General features: G+C 39.7%; 1 long non-coding RNA gene across 1 annotated transcript; it reads left to right on the forward strand.

Annotated features, from left to right (window-relative positions):
• The first annotated feature begins 673 nt into the window (after positions 1-673).
• On the forward strand, positions 674-11,152 carry LOC122911445. The gene is made up of 3 exons (XR_006385465.1): positions 674-1,024; positions 6,113-6,178; positions 10,876-11,152. It is a non-coding gene; the product is annotated as an uncharacterized LOC122911445 (long non-coding RNA).
• Positions 11,153-21,298: the final 10,146 nt, after the last annotated feature.

Here is a 21,298-nt window from a genome sequence, read left to right on the forward strand (position 1 = left end):
TGTTCAGCGAGGCGCTGGCAAGGCAAACACACACAACTGAGTCACAGGCAGAGCCCTTGCCCACGACGGCCACACAGAATACAAAACAGACCCCCTGCCTGTCTCTCCATCCCGCGCCGCCACAAGCCAGACGCACTCGAACTCTGGGACAGACAGGGGCGCTGGTGAACCAAAACAGGGCTGGCACAGTGTTGGGCACTCCACTGGAGCTCGGTATATCACGGACTTCGTGACCTTACATAAAACTGGGGCACACGCAGGCCGAAAGACAACCACACAGTTCCCCGCAAGGACTTTGACAAGCAAGATACACTTTATTTACGGAGCTCCAGGCCCCTCACACTGACCCACTGAAGTAAACTCGGACGCGCTCCGCTGCAGGACTTCACGCAGGCGCGCTAACTCCTCCCCACCCTCAGCTTCGCCCCCCCCCCACGCTCCGCCCCTCAAGCAGACATTCGGCAATGTCTCTGTCAGCCCCGCCCTGTCCCTCCTTGCCTCCATCTCTAATTGGGCCCTGGCCTCCACTGGCCCCGCCCCCCGACGACGTGCGCCCGCTTCCCTCCGAGTCACGGCGCCGAGGGGGTGGGACCGGGCGGGGCAACGGCTCCCTATTGTCATGGAGACGAGAAGCCTGCCGCCGCGGAGGCGGGCACAGCCCGGCCCAGGTGGCTGCCCGCGGGCCGCTGAGGCGAGGCCGGGCGCCCGGGACGGCCGGAGCGGGAGGGAGCGCCGAGCTGGCCGGTGATGGCTTTTCGGGCGGCCAAGGGGAGCTCGGTGTAGACCGAGTGGTCGCGGGGAGCTACCCCTCCCCGTTCCCTTCGCTCCCGCCTCTCGCGGCCCTTGTGCTCCTCAGCGCCCGCCCCCGGCTCCGCCCGCCGCCGCCGCCGCCGCCGCCGCCCCTGCCGCCGCGGCTGCCCCTCGCGCTAACGGTCGGTAGCTGCCCGCGCGCGCCGCCCGCCGGGGGCTCGCGCCAGCCACGAGGGAGCGTCCGCGGTCCGCGCGCTCGCGCGGCGGAGGAGAGGTGAGTCCCGGGTACCCCGTCCCGCTGCGTTCCCGCCCGGTCGCGCCCGGGCTCACTGCCCCTCGCGCCGCATCCGAGTCCCTTCGTGGACCGGATGGCCGCGGCGGTGCCCCGCGAGCCGCAGGGTGGGCGTGGGCCGTGTGAGTGTTGGACCGGCCTCTCCTGATGTCACGGTGCCCGGGCGGGCGCGCGTGGGCGTGTCCCCTGCATCCACGCGCGGCCGCAGCACCCTCTCGGCTCTCGTCCAGGATGCTGTTTTCTGACATGGAGCCATGGAGGTTTGTGCCACCGAGAATCTGAGTCTGTCACACAGACATCCTCATTACATCATCCTGCCACTCTGGGCCGCTAGGCTATCCCCCCTTGCCCTCCCCTTTCCTTTTACTGTCTTCTTTTTGGTGTCAAGGTCTGGAGAGAATCCTGAAAGATATTGAAGCATTTCGAATTTATGGTTCTGTTGCCGTGGTTGTCACCTCCGCTCTACGTCAAATTTAAGACTCATTTCTTAAGGATGTCTCTATTTTCTGCTTTATTTGCACATTGATGGCTCTGCTGCTCGGCTGGCCACGGCCGCCTGGCGTCTCAGACTTGTGTTAATATGTGAAATGGAAGAACTGATCATTAGCAGGCAGATGGGATTCAAATAGCATCTGGCGGGGGTTTCTCAGTGTTCCTGTGAAAGTTTTTACGTTTTTGCTGGTAAAAACGAGGTTTTTACCTTTTGATCTTGGTAGTGGCTACTTAAGGTTAAGGTTCCCTCTCCCCTGCCTTCTCCTTTATTCATCAGCTTTCCCGTTTGGGAACCTGCTTACTTGTTAAGCTGTTTCACTGGTCTCTGGTCACTGAAGCTTCCCCCCCAACCCCCCCAACCCCCCCCCCCCGCAGAGGTGGGAACTCTCTCCCTTTCCTTCCACATTACCAAGATGACTCCTTTTGGGGGGGGGGGATTCTTGCATTTATATCCTTCTGAACATTTTAACTTACACTGGGAATAGGCATGCCCTGATTGCTTTTAATGTAGGACTTTTAGAAAATTGTAATTTTAAGAGTTCCTAAAGGTTTATTGGTTTGTCATGTCTGCACGGATCCAGTTATGCATAACTCTTAAAATTTCAAGCTTTAAAATAATATCCACAATTGCATTGCCACGACATGGCTGCAAAGCTTGCTGTTCGAGTTTTGGCCGTACAGTTGTCATTGTGTAAATCAAGTGCAAAAGAGGTTATTCCTGTTTATTTAGTGTAATAACTGTTTACAGTTAAAACTTTAAAGACTCATAAAAGTAGGTCTGCTGTATTTTAAAGATCTCATCATTCTTGTGGGTGAGACACAACACCGGCGCTAGGAAAGGCAACAGATTGCTTCTGTCATATCGCTTTGCTGTTTTGGAGTGTACTTAAAGGATTATGATTGATAAGGCTGTCTTGCCAGAGAATGTTGACACAGGTGTGCATCGTTATCTTAATTAAGATCCTGAGAAAATGTTGTCTATAAAATGGTGACATAAGAAGGGCGGCATATTTTTGTACAGTTTTGCTTTTGGAGAATTTAATTGCACTTGAAACCCGTCTTTGAGCTTCCAGATTTTGCGAGCAGTCTGGCAACAGAAGTTTTAGAGAGAAATGGTAGTTTAATGTTAAGTGCTCTGGCATGTAGTAATACTACTTGTGGCTTTTTGGCCATGCCTTTGTCAGCTTTCTTTGTGCTCTTTGTGGAGTCATGGTTACTAATTTAGAAAGAAAAGCATAAATGGGACAGTCTGTTATTAAGCAAACATTTATTAATGTTGAGAATAAATCTGTAGAGGAAGTCTCGCTTAATGTGCAGAAGCAGGAATATAATAAAAATGTAAACATATGAGAAATTCATGCCACTTTATATTTTGGAAAACAGTCTCCTAGAATGTTTTAATGCTCGAAAGTAGTTTCTCTATTCACATCATCAAGTATTTAGCTTAGTTGTTTATGGAATGCCTTGTTTTTATTTCCAGAAATAGAAGAAAACTGTTTTATTTCTTCCAAAGTATTGTCTATAAATTCAAATTATGAGCAAGTGAAGGTAGTGCCTTTAGCCTCTTATTAGTTTAAGGATCTGAATCATAACCTGGGCGACCACTAAAATAATATCATAGTCCTTTACTTCAAATTTCTGAATGCAAAAACAATAGCAAGAGGGATGCTGCTGATTATATTACCCTTGGCTCACCCAGCACTTAATACCCTTTAACATAAGTATTGCATTAAGATTTCCCCCCTCTCTTTGTAGCTCATGATTTCCTGGAAGCTGGCTGTCCATCAGTGGTGTATATAAGATGTGTGAGTGTTTTTCTTTAATATTATAAGTCATTGTAGAAAGAGGAAATGAAAGTGGAGGAGGCCATAGGCATATGATCGGAGAAGCCAGGTGTAGAGTCACAGCTCATTCGTGACTCCAAGGATAATTAGCTGGCTAGAATTACATGGTAAACTAAAATCAAAGAAAGACTTATTTAGATTTGTTTGGTGAAACTAAAACAAGAGCATTAATTTTGAGATAATTGCTTTCCTTATCCCTCAAAGCTCCCCCCACCCCACCATCAACATTTTTGTTCTGGCAGCTAAGATCAGCATCCCTCTGCTGTTACCCATGTGTTATTTTCAAATTTTATATGCTGCGTTAAAAAAAAATGAAATAAGAATGGGAACTAATTACCTATTGTGTGTTTTAATGAATAGCACCACATAATTGTTAATATATTTTTACATATAGAAATTTTAGGAAAAATTTAAATGTTCTTCAGTTGATAATGTGCAAGTAAGTGAAATCATGTAGTCCAAAGTGGATTAAACATGTTCTTTAGAATATGAAAACAGTGCCATATTTTGGAATCGTGTTTTAACTCTGAGGTAGCACAGCCTTTTTTGTGTGGTAATAGCTCAATATCTGTGTGTTTTTCCCTTCAATTTCTACATTTTATCATCTCCTTTAATTTGAACATCTTTTTGGTATATTTTAGCTGTTTTATAGAGAATAATTGTTCTTAAAAGATGCAACTGATGCGACTCTAAGAAGATGTAAAATCCTGAAATTGTTTTTTTCTTGTGCAGTAATGACTGGGCTTTGCTCTCACAGCACCACTGTGAAGTGTGATACTTATAACTTATTTCTGCATACATTTGCAGTATTTTTATAGCTAGAGTATACCTAAGCACCAAGTTAGCTTGGCAAATTAACTTAGATGCTTCAAAATTGAAAACTGGTATATTCTAATGTAGTTCAAGTTTAAATCTTTATTAGTAAGGATGCACTTAACATTTGTTCAGGAGAAGGAAATATAATTTCTCCGGCAGTTGTCATTTATGTAATTCATTTTTCTAGCCTTTTCTCAGGCTAATGCTATTCCACATCTCGATACAGGCTTTATTTGTTTATTTGGCGTAATATGGAGTGATACCTTGGAGGAAATTAGATTAGATATTCATATCTAATATCCCAAAAGTATTTAACTAGTCTTCTGTGTTTCTTTAAACAGAATCATTTTCTTTTCTTTCTTTCTTTCTTTTGTGTGTGTGTGTGTGCAGGTTGTAAGTACGATGCTTCCATAATACATTTGGATGTTTTCAGCTAAGTTCACTTCTGAACTATGGAGTTCCTCCAAATGTTGGCTGAAATTTGTCCTTGTATATCCCTAAGCTCATCTGCAAGTGAGTGTCTGCAACACAGTGTGTTTGCCTGTGGAGTAAACCCAAAATAGCGTCAGTGTTGGTTTTACCAAAGTATTTATATTAGTAATAGGAACTAAGTACAGAATGTAAAGAATGTCACTTGAGGCCTTTGATTATTAAAATTTTACTAAATGCATTAAACAAAAGTTCAGTGAATAGAAAAAATTCTGATTCATGGAAATTTACGTAACAATTAATTTTTAATGATATCATTGGATGGTGAAATTTGTAAACTCAGTGCTTTCCAAAAAAGTCAAGACTGAGATTATATTTTATAGAAATGGAGTTACTACTTAAAGGAAATAAGCTGTTTATGCCAAATCACAGGTTTTGATTAATGAAAAACATTACCCAGTTCTTTCAAAAATTAATTTAATTGGAGGATCAGCTCCAGGCAGGGGTACCAAACTCTTTTAATGACAAAGGGTATACAGGTGTGTGTAAAGCTTGTCATTTCTCATCAGAATAGGAACTGCTGAATATAAGCAGAGGAGAAAAAATTATTTTGTGGAGTATTCGTGTTGTCTATTGGGGAGAGCAAGGAACTGGGGTTAGTGATAGAGAATATTTTGAGGTAAAGAAGATGGTTGTATGACCGAAGGAAAAAAGGCTAACTGAAACAGAAGGCAGCTCTAGTTAGTACAGCCTGCGGTAGAGGAAATGCTTCTCTGAAAACTTTCAAAGGGCTGAAAGTGATTTTTAACATAAAGATGAAATTATATATAATTGTTTTTAAATAACACACTTGTGTTTCCCTGTCACTGATTGGGTCTTATGGAGACAGGGTTTCCTGTGTGACTTGAAGCTGGTGCCTTACAGCTAGTTAGAAAATACATGACAGAAATTGAAGGAAAATGTGAAGCAGTGAGCAGTCTGATTCCTCCCCGTATGCCTTTAAGCTTCATCTTTGTTATTGTTAATGTTGTTGTTTTTAACGTGTAAAGTTGTTGAATTTAAAAGACAGAGGATTGGGTGCCTCCCCTCCAAGGAAAAATTTAGGAAAAATCTAAACATATGTGCAAATTGGTTTTGTTTTATATCTGTTGTCAACCAAAATTTATTATTAAGGTTTATAATTCATGTATATTAATGATATTCAAATGTATTAAAACTAGTGCTCCTTTTATATAAAATAGGTGGGAGGGTCCCCTATTTAAAAAAAAATATGAAGAAAACATGTCCTTTCAACAGTAATGGGTTATGGTTGATTAATTGAGAAGGTTGTACTAAATGTTCTCTAGTGGAAGTAGCTAGAGTGTGCTTTTTGAGAAATGTGTCATTCAGGAATAAGATCAATTGAAGTATTGATAATTAAATTGTAATTCCATGAAGGAAGGAAGTGCAAGGGAAGATGAAGCTAACTATTGCTGTTTTTCTTTTTAAGAATCTACAGTTCATAATGGAGCTACTGTACTGGCTATCAGAAGGAGGAGATTCAGAAGATAGGGAGGTAATACTATCTCTTTTAAAAGAATACTTTCCTCTGTAATCCTGAGCCTTTATTACATATAAGAACTTTATCTACCAGCCAGCAATTTCTTTAAATGTGGGGTATGAAACGATCTGACTTTCCCGTGCTGAGTTTTGAGCTGCTTCTCCTAGGGCTGTGGGCTGTGCTGGGAGAGCGGAGAAACCTCATCTAGGCCTACTCAGCACCCTTAAAATAGCTTCTTTCTGAGAAGTAGACCTGTGACAGTGGCCTCCCCGGGCCTAGTAGACGTCATTTTAGTTGGTGGCTCCTGTGCATGCGTTCAGCATGTTGCTTGCCTGTCCTCGTTCACCTCCCAGTCTTTGTTGTCTTCTCTGGGAGCGGACTCTGCGCGGGGCGATCTCCTGCCAGCCTCAGCCAGACTCTGGGTGGGAGCCTCGGTGCTTGACAAGGGGCTCCAGAGCTCTGCCGGGGAGTGAGCCGGGCCCAGCCGGGGCTGCTGGGATGGCAGGGCCTCCCACACGTGGGGGTCCTTTTCCTTGTTCACCCCTTGAGCTAGCTCCCTTGCCATTTTCCTGGCATTCCTGGGCCAGGGGTAGTGCTTTCCTTTTCCTCTCACTCGGGCTGGCTTGCTGCTGCCTCTGCAGCTGTTGCAGGGATTCACATGGAATGGAGGACTCTGTTTTCCTCTGGAAGATGTCTTTGATCATTTACCCGGGTGCTTTTGCATTTTCAAAAATCTAATGTTGGTGTTAAAGAATGACTCAGAGTCTCGAAGGACGAAATCCATGCCCAGTTGGTATCCGCACGAAAAGCTGCTGTCTCCTCATGCTGTGTTGCCACACTGAATATGCAGGTGAAATTAAAAACACAGTAAAACCCTTTTATGAAGGACCAATGCCTGAGAATGTGTATATAGGCTTAAGTTGTGGAATGGTATTTATAGCTATTTTTTTTTCCTTTTTAAGAAAAATGATAAACTTTTCTAGTCTCCCAAAACATCTGCGTCCTGAACTATACCTATGGAGGGGTATATTTATATATTTATGGTGATATATATTTAATAGGATAATAAAGGGTTTCATGGTGTCCAGTGATGACAATTCAGAAATCAGTAAGCAGGGTGGTAGCTAAAAGCAAGTTCTTCCAATTAAAAGGACTAATGTACATTTAAAAAACAAAAACCTGCAGAAAGAAGATTCTTTGATCTTTAAATAAACTGATTTTTTTGGTGAACAGAACAAAAAGGCGCAGTATACCGATCTCAGATTCTCGTATTGATGCCGAGGCAGAGATTGTAAGCCGAGGGAGCAATGTAAATGTAGCCTGGAAAAAATGGTGGTATTGGCGATTACTTAGAAAGCAGTTTACATTCACAAAACAATTCCATATTATGACCTTGACCAACTTTTACACTTCAGATACTTGGGTTATTACTTCAGTTTTTAAACTATCAGTCTGTAGCTTAGGTGTAGAATGCAAGGGTATTTTTGAATTGACTGGGTCTTGCTGGTCCTCTTAAAATAGGCTACAATATTACAAAGTTGAAATGTAATATGTATTAATAGAAGGAAAATATAAAATCCAATATCCGGGCAACTGAGACCTTTAAACCTACTTTAAAAGTATAATCGTGACATCTGCGACACTATTTTTTGTCTTTGTTGTATGGGCAGAATTATGGGTATTCTACAATTCAGATGTCTTATTTATTAATTCCAAATTTCATTCTCTATAACAGACATAGAAAGTAAAAGATGTATGTAGGAGAGTCAAGTTTTGAGTCAGAGGCTAATTTATTAAGCATTCGTACACGTACGTAGACCAGCAGCCTTGATTAATGTAGGACTGTGAAAGGGGACAGGTAAAACAGTTTTCAGTTGAAATTTACTAATGCAGCAGCCATTAAAATTAAATGTTTGTTAACATAATAGCGATGGCGTTTTCTCCTCCTCCTCCTTGTGGTTTTGTCCAACTAGATGTTACAGTGGCAGTTGCACTGACTGTTGAGTGTTTAAATGATGACACCATTATGTGAAGTGATTTTGAAATGAGAGATTTCAGCCAAGAATTACATCTGCTCCCATCTCCCTCAAATCATACTCTCTGGCAGTGCGGATTATGATTGATTTGTTTGTGACAGATTGCAGGAAACAGTCATTGATTTTTCAATATTTTACCTTAAAATTATTTACAGTTGTAACCATGGGGAGGTATTTCCATGGGCTGTCAGCCCCTGAAAGACTAGGATAATATTCCCTGCTCTCTGACAAGACAAATTACCTGTAATGAGTGCAGTAGCTGAAGGGTATACTTTTATTTTAAAATATGTCAATAACCCCAGTGACTAAACGAATATTGATTTAGCATAATGAAGCCTGAGTAATGTGAAAATGAGCTTTTTCAAGGAGCCTGGTAAAGACTTTCTTTTTAGCTGGTTGTGAGAAGCTTTTCATTCTTTTCAACTAGCAAGTGGAGATAAGGAGTTTTATATGCAAACCATCAGGAGTGATAGTGTTGTTTGTGATAACAACCAGGGTCCAAATATTTTGCCTTTACTTTTGTCGATTCTTTTTTCAGATCTTATTTTGAGTCTTACTTTCAGTTACAGAATTTGATTTACTTGATCTTATCTTTAACAGATTGAGGATTTTCCCACTTTCAACATATTTTGCATTAGAACCTCCAGTAATGAATATTAAAATATAACTATATGTACGATCATTTGTAGATGACATAATCATTATCTTAGGACATTTCAAATGGGCTATTGTAGTATTTAATGTGCTGTATTTTATGGTAGAATAATTCCCAGTCCCTGGACATCAGATTACTTTCAGTGGGAATGAAGATTAATTTACTTAGGCATCAGTGCATGTTTTCATTTTCGTCCGACTTCCCTTCCCTTTTTTGAATGTAATTCTCAACTTCTGATAGATTAAGATCCCAATACATAAGGGCCTTCAAATAAGAATAATAGTAGAGAAGTATATAGCTGTATTTTACAATCCATCAAGGAGCCTGAAGACTTTGTGCCTGAATATGTATCTTCATATCTAACTTGGTTAGGAGAAAGCAGGGTAAACATGGCTGGTAGTAGATAGAAGAAAAGTAAGTATTTAAACAAGACGTCAAACTGATACTTCATGGGAATCCAGCGTATTTTATGATAACTAACAGTGATGGCATCTAATTAAAAAAGTTGTAGGTGAAGTTCCTTTAAAAATTCACAATGAGTTCCGATTGAAAGAAATTCAGATGGCTTTTTGTGAGTGCTAGTCCTCTTGTAGGATGGCATTGGAAATGTTGCAATAAAATGAAAAATATAAACCTGTCTTTTAATGGAAAAAAGGATTGACTCTAGAACAAAATATTACCATTTTTTTCTTCCTCAGGATTTTGCCTAAGGGTGTGACACAGATGATCTCTGTCACTCGTCTTAGTTGTGTTCTGCAGTAGATTGGATGCTTTATAAAATATTGGTCCCATGGTTTCAAATGCTGTAAGGTTTCATTTCTCCATCACCCCCTCCCCCAGATTCTTTCCCTTTCTCTATAAATGGATCTTTGAAAATAGAACTGTGACAAATATACCATCATCATATATAAAACTGGTAGCCCACAAATTCTTCGATCATTGATTTGCTTTATAGTTTTTTTGTTGTTGTTAAGTTGATGTAGTATCTGTACAACTTATCTATGGATAAGGCGATATCTGGAGATATGCTTTTCAGAAAAAGAAATAATACAGGTTTTTCTTCCTCAATAGTTTTTTAAATAAATTTTTTTTTTCCAGACAAATCTGGGCTAATGAAAAATCTATATTGTTGTTTAATTTATTTTGGAGTTAAATAATATATGTATTATACTCAGCATCTTTTGATCCCATCATATAGTTAAGACCTGTGTGTTCATTTTTTTTACAGTGCATGGGTACAGCTACTTAGGTAAAGCAAGTTTTAATAAATATGTATTTAAAGGAAGCTTTTTTTGGGGAAATTACTCTCTTTTGGATACGATGCCCTTCTCCATTTTCTCACCCCTTAGGGGGGAAAAATACTCTGTCCCTGTTCTTCTTTAGGGAAAAATTATTTATATAGAGTGTTTTCAGATCATGCAAGTCATTGCCTGGGGTTAGTTAAAACATTCATTTTTTGAAAAGGAGAAAATGCCAGCATTTAAAAAAATCTTTCTTGTATTTGTATCTATTAAGATAAACAGTTTACTTTGATACGGTACATACCAATCTACTTAGTTAATTTTTTTTCCAGAATTCATTTTGCTGTGTTTGGTCTGACCTTCTATGATAACTTAATATAGGAACAAATTAGCATATAATTCTATTTTCCATGTGACCTCAACCAGTTGCAGAATCGTACCACTACTTTTGGAGGGCAATTCGATAGTGTACGTAGACTGTAGCATTAAGTGTTTGCAAATGTTCGGTGCATCCTGGCTAACGTGACATCGAAAAGGTTTCAAAGTCAGCGGCAAGAGGAAATACTCACCCCATTACTAAGGTATGAAAACACCTCCTAAAGGTAGCATTTTTAATTAGTGTACATAATTGATTAGTTAGTGATTTGTCTTCCCCCAAGCTGAAAGCAGCATGGGGAAGTTGAGTGTGGTCAGGGAAGTCTGACATATTAGGGATTGACGGTGACAATGATCATGACAGCTAAATGGATCTTTTTTTTTTTTTTTTTTTTTTCCTTTTAGATTCAGCTGTCGGGGTTTGAAACTTCCTGTGGTCTGTTCAATCTAGACGCAAAGGACCTGAAACAGTCAAGTGCTCAAGAGGTTTAAATTGTTTTGGATATTCCTATTTATAGACAAAAATATTTTTCCAATTCAGATCCTCAGTTGTTTTGCAGAAGAAGGTCATACTCTTCTTGATCATCCATTTTATTTGAAGTGATTAGTATTGTAGAGTATTACCAAACACTTTCTGTTTAAATCTAAGTATAGAAAAAATAAAATCGTTTCTATATGTTGACTTTTTTTCTAAAATGTCTTTATTGGATCAAATGAATGTTTATACTTGAAAAAGAGGGGTCCCAAAAAATCCCTCCCTCTGTCATAGTGATTCTTCTAGCAGTCCAGCATCACTGATACAACTATTACGTTTATGGGAGAAGAAAGACTTGAAAGGAATCCAGACATATATTTTACTTCTCTATATTAGTCCCCCTGGAATAGAACATTTCTGCTCACAAAATCTATTTGCTCAACTCAGTTACCAGAAAATGTTGCCTTAACGGGCAGATCATTTGTTATGTGTTTGAATATTTGACTTATGTAAAGGAGGTGACATCCCGTTCTCTCACAGAGTTCTTTTATTTGTGTAGACCAACTAATAACGGGTTGCCTTGCCATTGGGAAATGCCTTGTTGTGGCCGGTGGCAGCTGTAGGAAAACAGAAGGATGCCTCTGGCCTCTGCAGTGTGAACACTGTGAGGGGGCCTATCTGATCAGAGACAGTCGTCTGTGAGGGAACTGGGGAGATTCACAGATGCTGGTGACACCTGTAGAAACGGCTATGGGTCCCTGTTTTGTTCTTGACCCAGTTTGTACTTTAGCCACTTCTGTAGTTTCTACAAAGCATCAAAGGGGCTGTGATGTGTTCTCAAGCTCGGGTCTCAATATGGCCAAGTAAATTTATTAGACTAGAATATTGCTTCTTCTGAAATTTTTAACTGAACTTTGTATTTCGAGATAAGTACAGGTTTCACATGCAGTTGTACTAACTAACGGAGGGATCCCTTTTACTTTTTACCCAGTTTTGCCTAATCGTGACACTTGTAATATGTAGTTTAATAGTATCACAGCCTGGGCGTTAACACTGATATGCTCAAGGTTCAGAACATTCCCTTCACCACAGGGATTCTTCCTGCTACCCTTTCATATCCATACTTGCTTCTCCCCTGCTCTTCTCCTTAATCCCAGCAGCCACTTGCCTGTTCTCCATCTCTATCATTTGGTCTTTGCCAGAGTGTTCTGTAAGTGGGATTCTATTGTGTGTTACCGTGGGGGGATTGGCCTTTCTCGCTCAGCATATTTTTTCTGGAGATTCGACTTGCCCTTCTCAGGAATTTATTCTTTTTTATCGTTGGATAGTAGTCCAGGGTATGAAGGTCTGCAGATTGTCTAACCATCACTGGTCGGGACTAAAGGCTTGTTTCCGGTTCCTGACTGTTACGAACAAAACTGCTATAAACATTTGTGTACAGGTTTTTGTGTGAACATAAGTTTTCATTTTTCCTGGGAAAAATGCCCAGGAGTGCAATTGTGGGTCATATGATAATTACACGGAGTCTTTCTTTTTATGACTAGACTTGATTTTGTGTGTGTGGAAGGGGAGACAAGGAGGACATAGACATTTTTGCGGTGTCTTTGCTTTAACTGGATTTGTTTCTGATTTTAAAATATGCAAACTCTCTCGAATAACTATCAAAAACAGTTCTCCACAATCTAGGTTTTGTTCTTATTTTTAGAGAAATACTTTTGAAAAAAATTGTTTTTTTTTCCTTTTTTTTTGATAAATAATTTGTTTGTAAAGGTAGACATATACGGTAGGGAGGATGGTGCAGAGCTGATGGGTTACTTGGATAAATATAGGGGGAATTTTCTAAGTGTTAGTTGAGACTTGGTATTCGAGGATATATTGTAGTAGCTTCCGAATGGATAGACTCATGCTTTTGTCACTAACCTCTTGCTGGCAGTTTTTATTTGTAGAATTAATTCATTATCTTAACAGTTGTTTTTCAGTAGTGTTGCATTTCATGCTCGTTTGATTCGACCACAAGACTTGTGTTTGTAAGAAAAAGAAGGAAATAAAAACCAAAAAGCGTCTTTTCCTAGTACACGAGCCTTAAAAATGCAATGATGCTTACCAGAAGAAACCGCTCTGTTCCCAGCCCTAGTGGAAATCATACTGTTTTACTGTATTTACCTCAGCACAATGAGACATGTACAAAACCATGTATGCTGTATTTGGGGGGAGACCCACTAGAAAGATTTTTCAAGGACCATTATTACTCTGATTTTCACCATTATATATTTTGACTTTAGAACTCTTACCAAAGACTGAGCTCCATTTTGTTTTTAGAAGCATTCGATGTCATTTACTGGTTAAAATGGTCCTGCTAACAAAAGTCAATATTATAAATCTTTAACTTTTTCAAGTGAGGCACTAGGCTCAGGGGACCCCAATCTTTCAGTGCTTCTAAATATAGTTTCTATCTCTAGCCTGTTATGTTTATGAGCACAGTGATAGAAATGACCTAAGACAATAAAATGGTCCTTGCCCTTAAAAAGGACCTGGATTAAAGATAGCATGTATGTATGCACATGGTATCTTTTAATACCACTAGGTCACTCATCATTAAGCAGCTACTGAAGCACACCACGTTCCAGGCACTTAGCCTGGTCTTCATAGGGCATAGATTAGGGAGTGAGGACAGGGAAGAAAAAGAAACTGAGAGACCAACATGACTGCTCATGACTAGAAATCCAGAACCTTCAGAACTCAGGAGAAAGCCCAGGCTAGATGGAACTGGCAGAGCAGGCCTCACAGAAGATAGCAGAGTGGAATTTTGAAGGAGAACATACATAATATGGAGGATATCAGCAAAGAGACGGAAATGAGCTCGTGTGTGGTTTGTTAAAAGTGGAGTGGAATCTGGTCTGGCTAGAATGTCCTGGGGCATTGAAGGGGTATGACACTTGCCCCAAAATCTTCCTGTTTTAGGAGCTCACCACAAATGAGGCATGCTGTTTAAAAGAGTAATACTTGATTTTAAATACATGGGTTTGAGTGAAAAAACAAATGGATACTCTTCCTCCTAAAACTAGGGCTTGGAGGTATGTTTCAGCTTTTAAGCCTCCATCTGTGTGTGTGTGTGTGTGTGTGTGTGTGTGTAAAACAAAATATTTTATTTCCCTCCTTTTATGTTTGATAAGGAATAAGAGGTTTTATACTATTCTGGTGCCTTAAATGTGTAATCTATTAAGACTATCATACTTCTTAAGATTTTTGTTTATTTTGGGCTTTAAATAGCAAAAGAACTTAAAGTTCTTAAAGCTCCAAAATGAAAAGTGCAAGATCACATGTAGATAAAACTTTATATCAAGAGAAGATTTGTAACGCATAGAGAGAGCTGATGGCTTTACTAAGGAACTATTTTGAGTAAGCTAAGAAAACACAAGCATTGCTGCTCATTTTTTTTTTAAGTGCACGAAGTGGTAAGACTGTTAAGGGCCTTTTCTAAATATGTGCCTAATTTTAGGAAAGTAAAGAACGTTAATAAACTAGGAAGTTAATATCACCAAGGCCCCTTGAACTTGAGAACTTGGAAAAGACCTAAGGGTCTATGAGAGTTTCTTTACATTTGTAAAAATCATAGATTTGATCAAGCCAATTTTAAAATCAATCACCAAAATTACGGTACTCAGGGTTTTATATGTTGTAATATTGATGCCAATATACCTGACTTTATGGCATCACCAACACAAATCATGTTTTGTGGAAGGGCTACACTAGGTCGGTGACCTAAAAGTTTTGAGTATATATGAAGAGGAAGCATTGCAGAATCATCCTGTAATATTGTTCAGCAGTTTAAAAAATAAAACAGTGCAGTTTTAGTTTTTTAAATTTTTTTTACAAATACTGCAAATCATAGGTTGGTTACCACTAGACTTCCTGACTCTGCCATGATTGCTGTATTCTCTGTATATTCTTTTAAAATACCAGACACTTTATAATTTTGTCTATAATTGTTTATATATATATTCTCCACAAATTGTTTTTAGAACAACTTATTGCTAAATTACCTTAACCCACTTGCCATCTTTAAACTTTTCTGTATGAACACTGAAGTGTGAGTTGCAAGATACACTGGGAGAGTATTTTAGTTTTTCCAGGAGCCTTCTTATTCAAAATAACTTTCAAACTCAGTGTGTAAAAATAGCAGCCACTTCCTCCTGCAGGCCTTTGAAGCTGGAAAAGATTCATTCGATATATGAAGAAACTGAGTCCCAGCAAGATGAAATGACTAGCTACTAAATAATAACGAGGATCATTAGAATCAAAAGCAAAAAGCAAATGCATGGAGATGGCCTGTCCCCAGTTCTGGGAATTCGCTTTAGGTTTGCTTGTATCACATCCCTATCCTTGGTGTATCTTATCCTATGTATGTCAGAAACAAATGTCTGCTTGCCATCTGTACATGTCATACCGACATTTGGGCACCAAATAGGGGTCTAAGTACCAAGTTCAAAGGTGTTAATCTCAGAACTGAATTTCAGCCAAGAGAATATTGCATTCGTTCACTACTTTTTACGCCTCCCTGCTGTACCCAAGCACTGTGATAAATCTGGAGAACCAAATATGAATCCGATACGTTCCCTGAGTTCAGTAAAGTGAGAATAGGGCTCAGGCCAGGAGGAGAAATGGTGAACAGCACACAGTGCTTGCTTGTCGAGTGTAGGGCTGAACCTCTACTGCAGAGATGGGCGTCAACAGACCGTTTCACCCTTTCAACCCAGCACAGTAAGAGGGAGAGCCAGATGCTGTGGGACCACAGGGTCACAACTCCTAAAACCAAGCCTTACAGACGACGGACAATGTCAAGGAAGGCTTCCCAGAGGAGAGAGGCATTAGGATTGAGCCCTGAAGGAAGAGGGCTCCAGGCAGGGGGAAGGAAAGACCAAAGAGTGGGAGAGCCTGATGCATTTGGGAGTCTGAGAAGTTTGAGCAGAGCAGGAGGGGTGTGGGCAGAGATGGGGAAGTTTGAGGAGAGGCAGCAGGGCCAGGCTGCAGAGGGCTTTCATCTGCCTGGCCAGGAGCTTGGACTTCATCTTAGGTCCACCTGATCAGGTGTGCATTTTACAGATACCTCTTTGGTGGTGGTGGAGCGGGAAAACACTGGAGACCAGCAAGATCAGGTGGAGAGAGACCAGTTGGCTGATGGTTGCTGGTAACTGTTCAAGAGAGAGGGAACAGTTGTCTGAGTAGGGGAGAGGCCAGGGAGGAGAGGTGTTGAAGGATTGATGGGAAACACCAAGATGCTAGAAATCAAAGGGCTTGGTGACCGGTTTCACATGAAGGTAAAGGAAAAAATAAGACCACAAGGGTGCCCACAGGACTTAAGCAATCAGGTTGTGGTGTTGGTGTTCTGGGACCAAGGTGAGAAGGTCTGATGGGAAGAAAAGACACCGTGTGGGCCAAAGAGTTGGGTTTGACATGGTAGTAGAATAGCCAAGGAGTTTGGAACTCACCATCCAGTAAGCAGGCAGGGACCAAATCTCTTCTTCCACAGTGATGCAATTTGTTTCTTCTCTTAATGGGAAAATTTCTCCAAAAATGTGTTTTCTCTCCTTATTAAGTGTTCTTTATCATGTGATACAGCTGTGAAAAGCAAGTCTGAGATGGAACAGTTCAATATTACTAGGCAATGTTTGTTTTGAAAAAGATGGGGTTCAAAAGTATGTAAAGGGAGTAAAGTGAGTGCTCCCAGCCACAGCTGTCCCCCAAACATGAAGTGTACTAAGTTTCAATTGTGCAAAAAAAATTTTTTTTAAGATTTTATTTATTTATTTGTCAGAGGAAAGAGAGTCAGAGGCAGACAGAGGGAGAAGCAGGCTCCCTGCTGAGCAAGTAGCCTGATTTGGGACTCGATCCCAGGACCCTGGGATCATGACTTGAGCTGAGGGCAGACACTTAACACCCTGAGCCACACAGACATCCCATGCATAAAAATTTTAAGATCAAGAGTGGCAAAACATTTCCAAGGCAAAAAAGCACTGGAGAATATTTTTGTTTTGGGAAATTGATGACTTTGGATTACAGCGTAAATTTAAGTGATTAGTACGTAGTGTTATCTGGATCTTAATACCTCAGACATTCATTCCACAAGTACTTACCAAACACCTACTAGGTACAGGATACTGGACAGCATTGGTCATAAAGTAGAGACCACAGTGGGCATGGTCCTTCCCTCACAGAGTTTATAGTCTATCTGGTGGATTGTTAATTGTAAAGGTAGATTTTTATGATATTCCTGCCTGTATCTGCTTGATGTAACTGACATACTTCATGAGGAAAACTTGGGACTCTCAAATCCATGATGTTGAACCAACCTTGCTCACGTGACATAAATCCCATTTATACAGCTATGGTGAATAATCTGCACTTGTGTTATGTAGTTCTTTTTATACATTGTTAGATTCAATTTGCCAGTATTTCGTTGAGGTTTTTTTGCATCTTTGTTCATGAGAGATATTGGATTTTAGTTTTCTTTCTTCTATAATTTCTAAACAGCTTTTTTCTGGTTTGTTTATTTATTTATTTATTTTTTGGTACTATGGTAATTCTGACCTCATAGAATGAGTCAGGAAGTTTTCCCTCTTCTGTCTTCCAAGAGACTGAAGAGAATTGGTATTTATTTCTTAAATGTTTGATAGAATTCACCAGTGAACCCATCTGGGCCTAGTGTTTTCTGTTTTGGGAGATTATTGATTATTGAGATTCAGTTTCTTGAATAGTTTGAGTTAGGCCTATTCAGATTGTTTGTTTATTCTTGGGTAACTTTTGGCAGATTGTGTCTTTTAAGGTATTGGTGTGCTTCGTCTAGATGGTTAACTTTGTGAGCATGGTGTTCATAGTATTCCTTTACTATACTTTTAGTGTCCATTGGATCTGTACTGATGTCCCCCTTTCACTTATATTAATAATTTGTTTTCTCTCTCCTTTTCTCTTAATTAGCTTGGCTAGAGGATTATCAGTTTCATTAATCTCTTTCAAAGAAATAGTTTTGGTTTCATTGATTTTTCTCTATTGATTTCTTGGTTTCTGCTATATAATTGGTTTCTGCTCCAATTTTTATTATCTTTCTTCTGATTATTTTGTTTTTAACTTGCTTTTCTCTCTCTAATTTCCTAAGGTGGAAACTTAGATTATTGTTTTTAGAACTTTCTTTTTTTCTAATATATGCATTCAAAAGCCATGAATTCTCCTCTAAGTTCTGCTTTCCTTCCATCCCACAGATTTAGCTAAGTTGTATTTTCATTTTCATTTAGTTCAAAATGTTTTGAAATTTCTCTTGAGATTTCTTCTTTGACCCATGTGTTATTAAATTTTCAAATACTTTGATTCTTTCAACTATCTTAATTAGTTTCACTAAATGTAATTCCAGTGTAGTTTGGGACCATATATGGTATGAGTCCTATTCTTTTAAATTTGTTAAGGTGTGTTTTATGGCCCAGAATGTGGTCTGCCTTAGTGAATGTTCCATGTGAACTTGAGAAGAATGTGTATTCTGCTGTCGTTGGATGAAATAATCAACAGATGTCTATTATATATCTAGTTTATTGATGGTGCTGTTGAGTTCAAGTATGTCCTGACTGATTTTCTAACTGCTGGGTCTGTTCATTTATGATAGAAGGTTGTTAAAGTCTTCAACTATAATAGTGGATTCATTTATTTCTCCTTGTAGTTCTATCTATGAATATCCACCCATCCATCAGTGAATTCTTAGGTTCTCTCCATGTCTTGGCTATTATTCAAAAATGCTGCTATGAACATGGGGGTGCAGTTATCTTTTTAAGTTAGTGTCTGGTTTCCTTTGGGTATATTCCCAGCAAGTGTATTGATGGATTATTGGTAGTTTTATTTTTAATTTTTTGAGGAAACTGTGCTGTTTTCCATAATGGCTATACTATGTTGTAATCCCACCAGCAGGGCTTAAGGGTTCCTTTTTCCTCACATCCATGCCAGCATGCGTTATCTCTTTGTCTTTTTGGTGATAGTCATTCTAACAGGTGTGATGTGATATCTCACTGTGGTTTTCATTTGCATTCCCTAATAGCTAGTGATGGTGAGCATCTTTTCATTAATCTGTTGGGCATTCCTATATCTTCTTTAGTAAAAGGTCTATTCTAGTTTTTGCCCATTTAATAATTGGATTATTTGTTTATCTTGGATTTTGCTTGTCTGTTTTGTTTTGCTATTGAGTTGTATGAAATCTTTATATATTTTATGTATATTAGATATTAACTTCTTATCAGATATATGGACATTTCAGATATATGAAAATACTTTTCCCCATTCCATAGGTCATCTTTTCATTTTGTTGATGGTTTCTTTTGCTGTGCAGACGCTTTTTAGTTTGATATAGTCCACTTGTTTGTTTTTATTTTATTGCTTGTGCTTAGGTGTGATTTTTAAAAATTCGTTACCAAGACCCAAGTCAAGGAGCTTTTATCCTGTGTTTTCCCCTAGGAGTTTCATGGTTTATATTTAAGTATTTAATCCATTTTGAAGTAATTTTTGTGAGTGGTGAAAGATAGGAGTTTCACTCTTTTACATTGAATTTCCAACTTGCCCAGCACCATTTATTGAAGAGACTGCTTTTCTCCAGTAGTTATTCTTGCCTCCCTTATTAAATATTCATTGCCCATATATGTTTGGGTTTATTTCTGGGCTCTCAGTTCTGTTCCACTGGTCTATTTGTTTTTTAACAAGTACCGTACTGTTTAATTACTGTGGCTTTATAAGATAGCTTGAAATCAGAAACTGTGATGCCTCCTGCTTTGGTCTTTCTGAGGATTAATTCTAGTATTCAGGAGATCTTTTGTGGTTTCATAGAAATCATAGGAATGTTTTCTTTATTTCTGCAAAAAATGCCCTGAGAGTTTTGCTAGTGATTGCACTTGCATTTAGTCTTTTGGTAGTATTGACATTTTAACAATATTAACTTTTCCAGTCCATGAACATAGGATACCTTTGCATTTATTTGTGTCTTTTTCAATTTCTTTCATCATTTTCTTATATTTTCATCAATGTCTTTGGCTAAATTTATTCATCAGTATTTTATTGTATTTGGCGCTGTTAAAAATGGGATTATTTTTTAAATTTATTTTTCAGAAAATTTGTTGTTAGTGTATGGAAATACCACTGATTTTTGTATATTAATTTTGTATCCTGCAATTTACTGAATTCATTGACACAGATGTTTATTATCAGCTTGTGACAAGACAAATACTAAAGATTAGGAAAATGACTGGAGACACTTATAGCAATTTGACATTGCCCTGAAATCCAAGGGCATGATTTTGTATTTTACAAAAATTCCAATCTACAGAAGAGTAGAGTTAGGAATAAAATCAAATAAAAACAAACTGTTGGGGGCGCCTGGGTGGCTCAGTTCGTTAAGCGACAGCCTTTAGCTCAGGTCATGATCCTGGAGTCCTGGGATCGAGTCCCGCATCCGTCTCCCTGCTCAGCAGGGAGTCTGCTTCTCCCTCTAACCCTCTCCCCTCTCATGCTCTCTCTCTCTCTCTCTCTCTCTCTCTCAAGTAAGTAAATAAAATCTTAAAAACAAAAACAAAAACAAACTGTTGGTCCATCACTACAAATAGATGGAAAAGCATGGGACAAGGAAGCAGTTGAGAAAATGGTGATTTGGGGTGGAAACAATAGACTTTTGCAGGTGTCTGGAAAGTGCCCTGAGTGCCCAGGGAAGAAGCTGGAATAGCTGGAATACAGAGAGAAGTATGATTAGGGAATTTCAGAGCGGACATGGTAGGAAGGGTAGAGTAGCATATGGGAGAGCAGAGGCACCCCCCCATCTCCCTTCTACCTCACCCCTGCTGTCAGAGTGATCTTTCTGAAATGGAGATCTGATTTTATCACACCCTTGTTTAACCCTTCAGGTAGAAGGGCACCTGGTTGGCTCAGTGTGTTAAGCCTCTGCCTTTAGCTCAGGTCATGATCTCAGGGTCCTGGGATCGAATTCCGCATTGGGCTCTTTGCTCAGCAGGGAGCCTGCTTCCTCCTCTCTCTCCGCCTGCCCCTCTTCCTACTTGTGACCTCTCTCTGTCAAATTTAAAAAAAAAAATCCTTCAGGTAGATACCCTCTGCTTAACACTCCTTTGCCCCTCAGCGCCATTTGCAAGGCTGCTCAGCACCGGACCAGGGGACCCCCTTAGCATCATTGTCTACAGTCCCAGCCAAGCATCCTCCCCGCGCAACGGCTGCTTGCCAGGAACAGACCCCAGCAGGCACTGCCACCTCCTCACTAAATAACTCTGAAACCAGCATTGGGAGAGCTCAGGGATGGGGCAAAGTAGGGAAGAAGCTCAC

The sequence above is a fragment of the Neovison vison genome, chromosome 7 (genome assembly GCF_020171115.1).
Source record: "Neovison vison isolate M4711 chromosome 7, ASM_NN_V1, whole genome shotgun sequence".
NCBI classification, from domain to species: Eukaryota; Metazoa; Chordata; class Mammalia; order Carnivora; family Mustelidae; genus Neogale; species Neogale vison.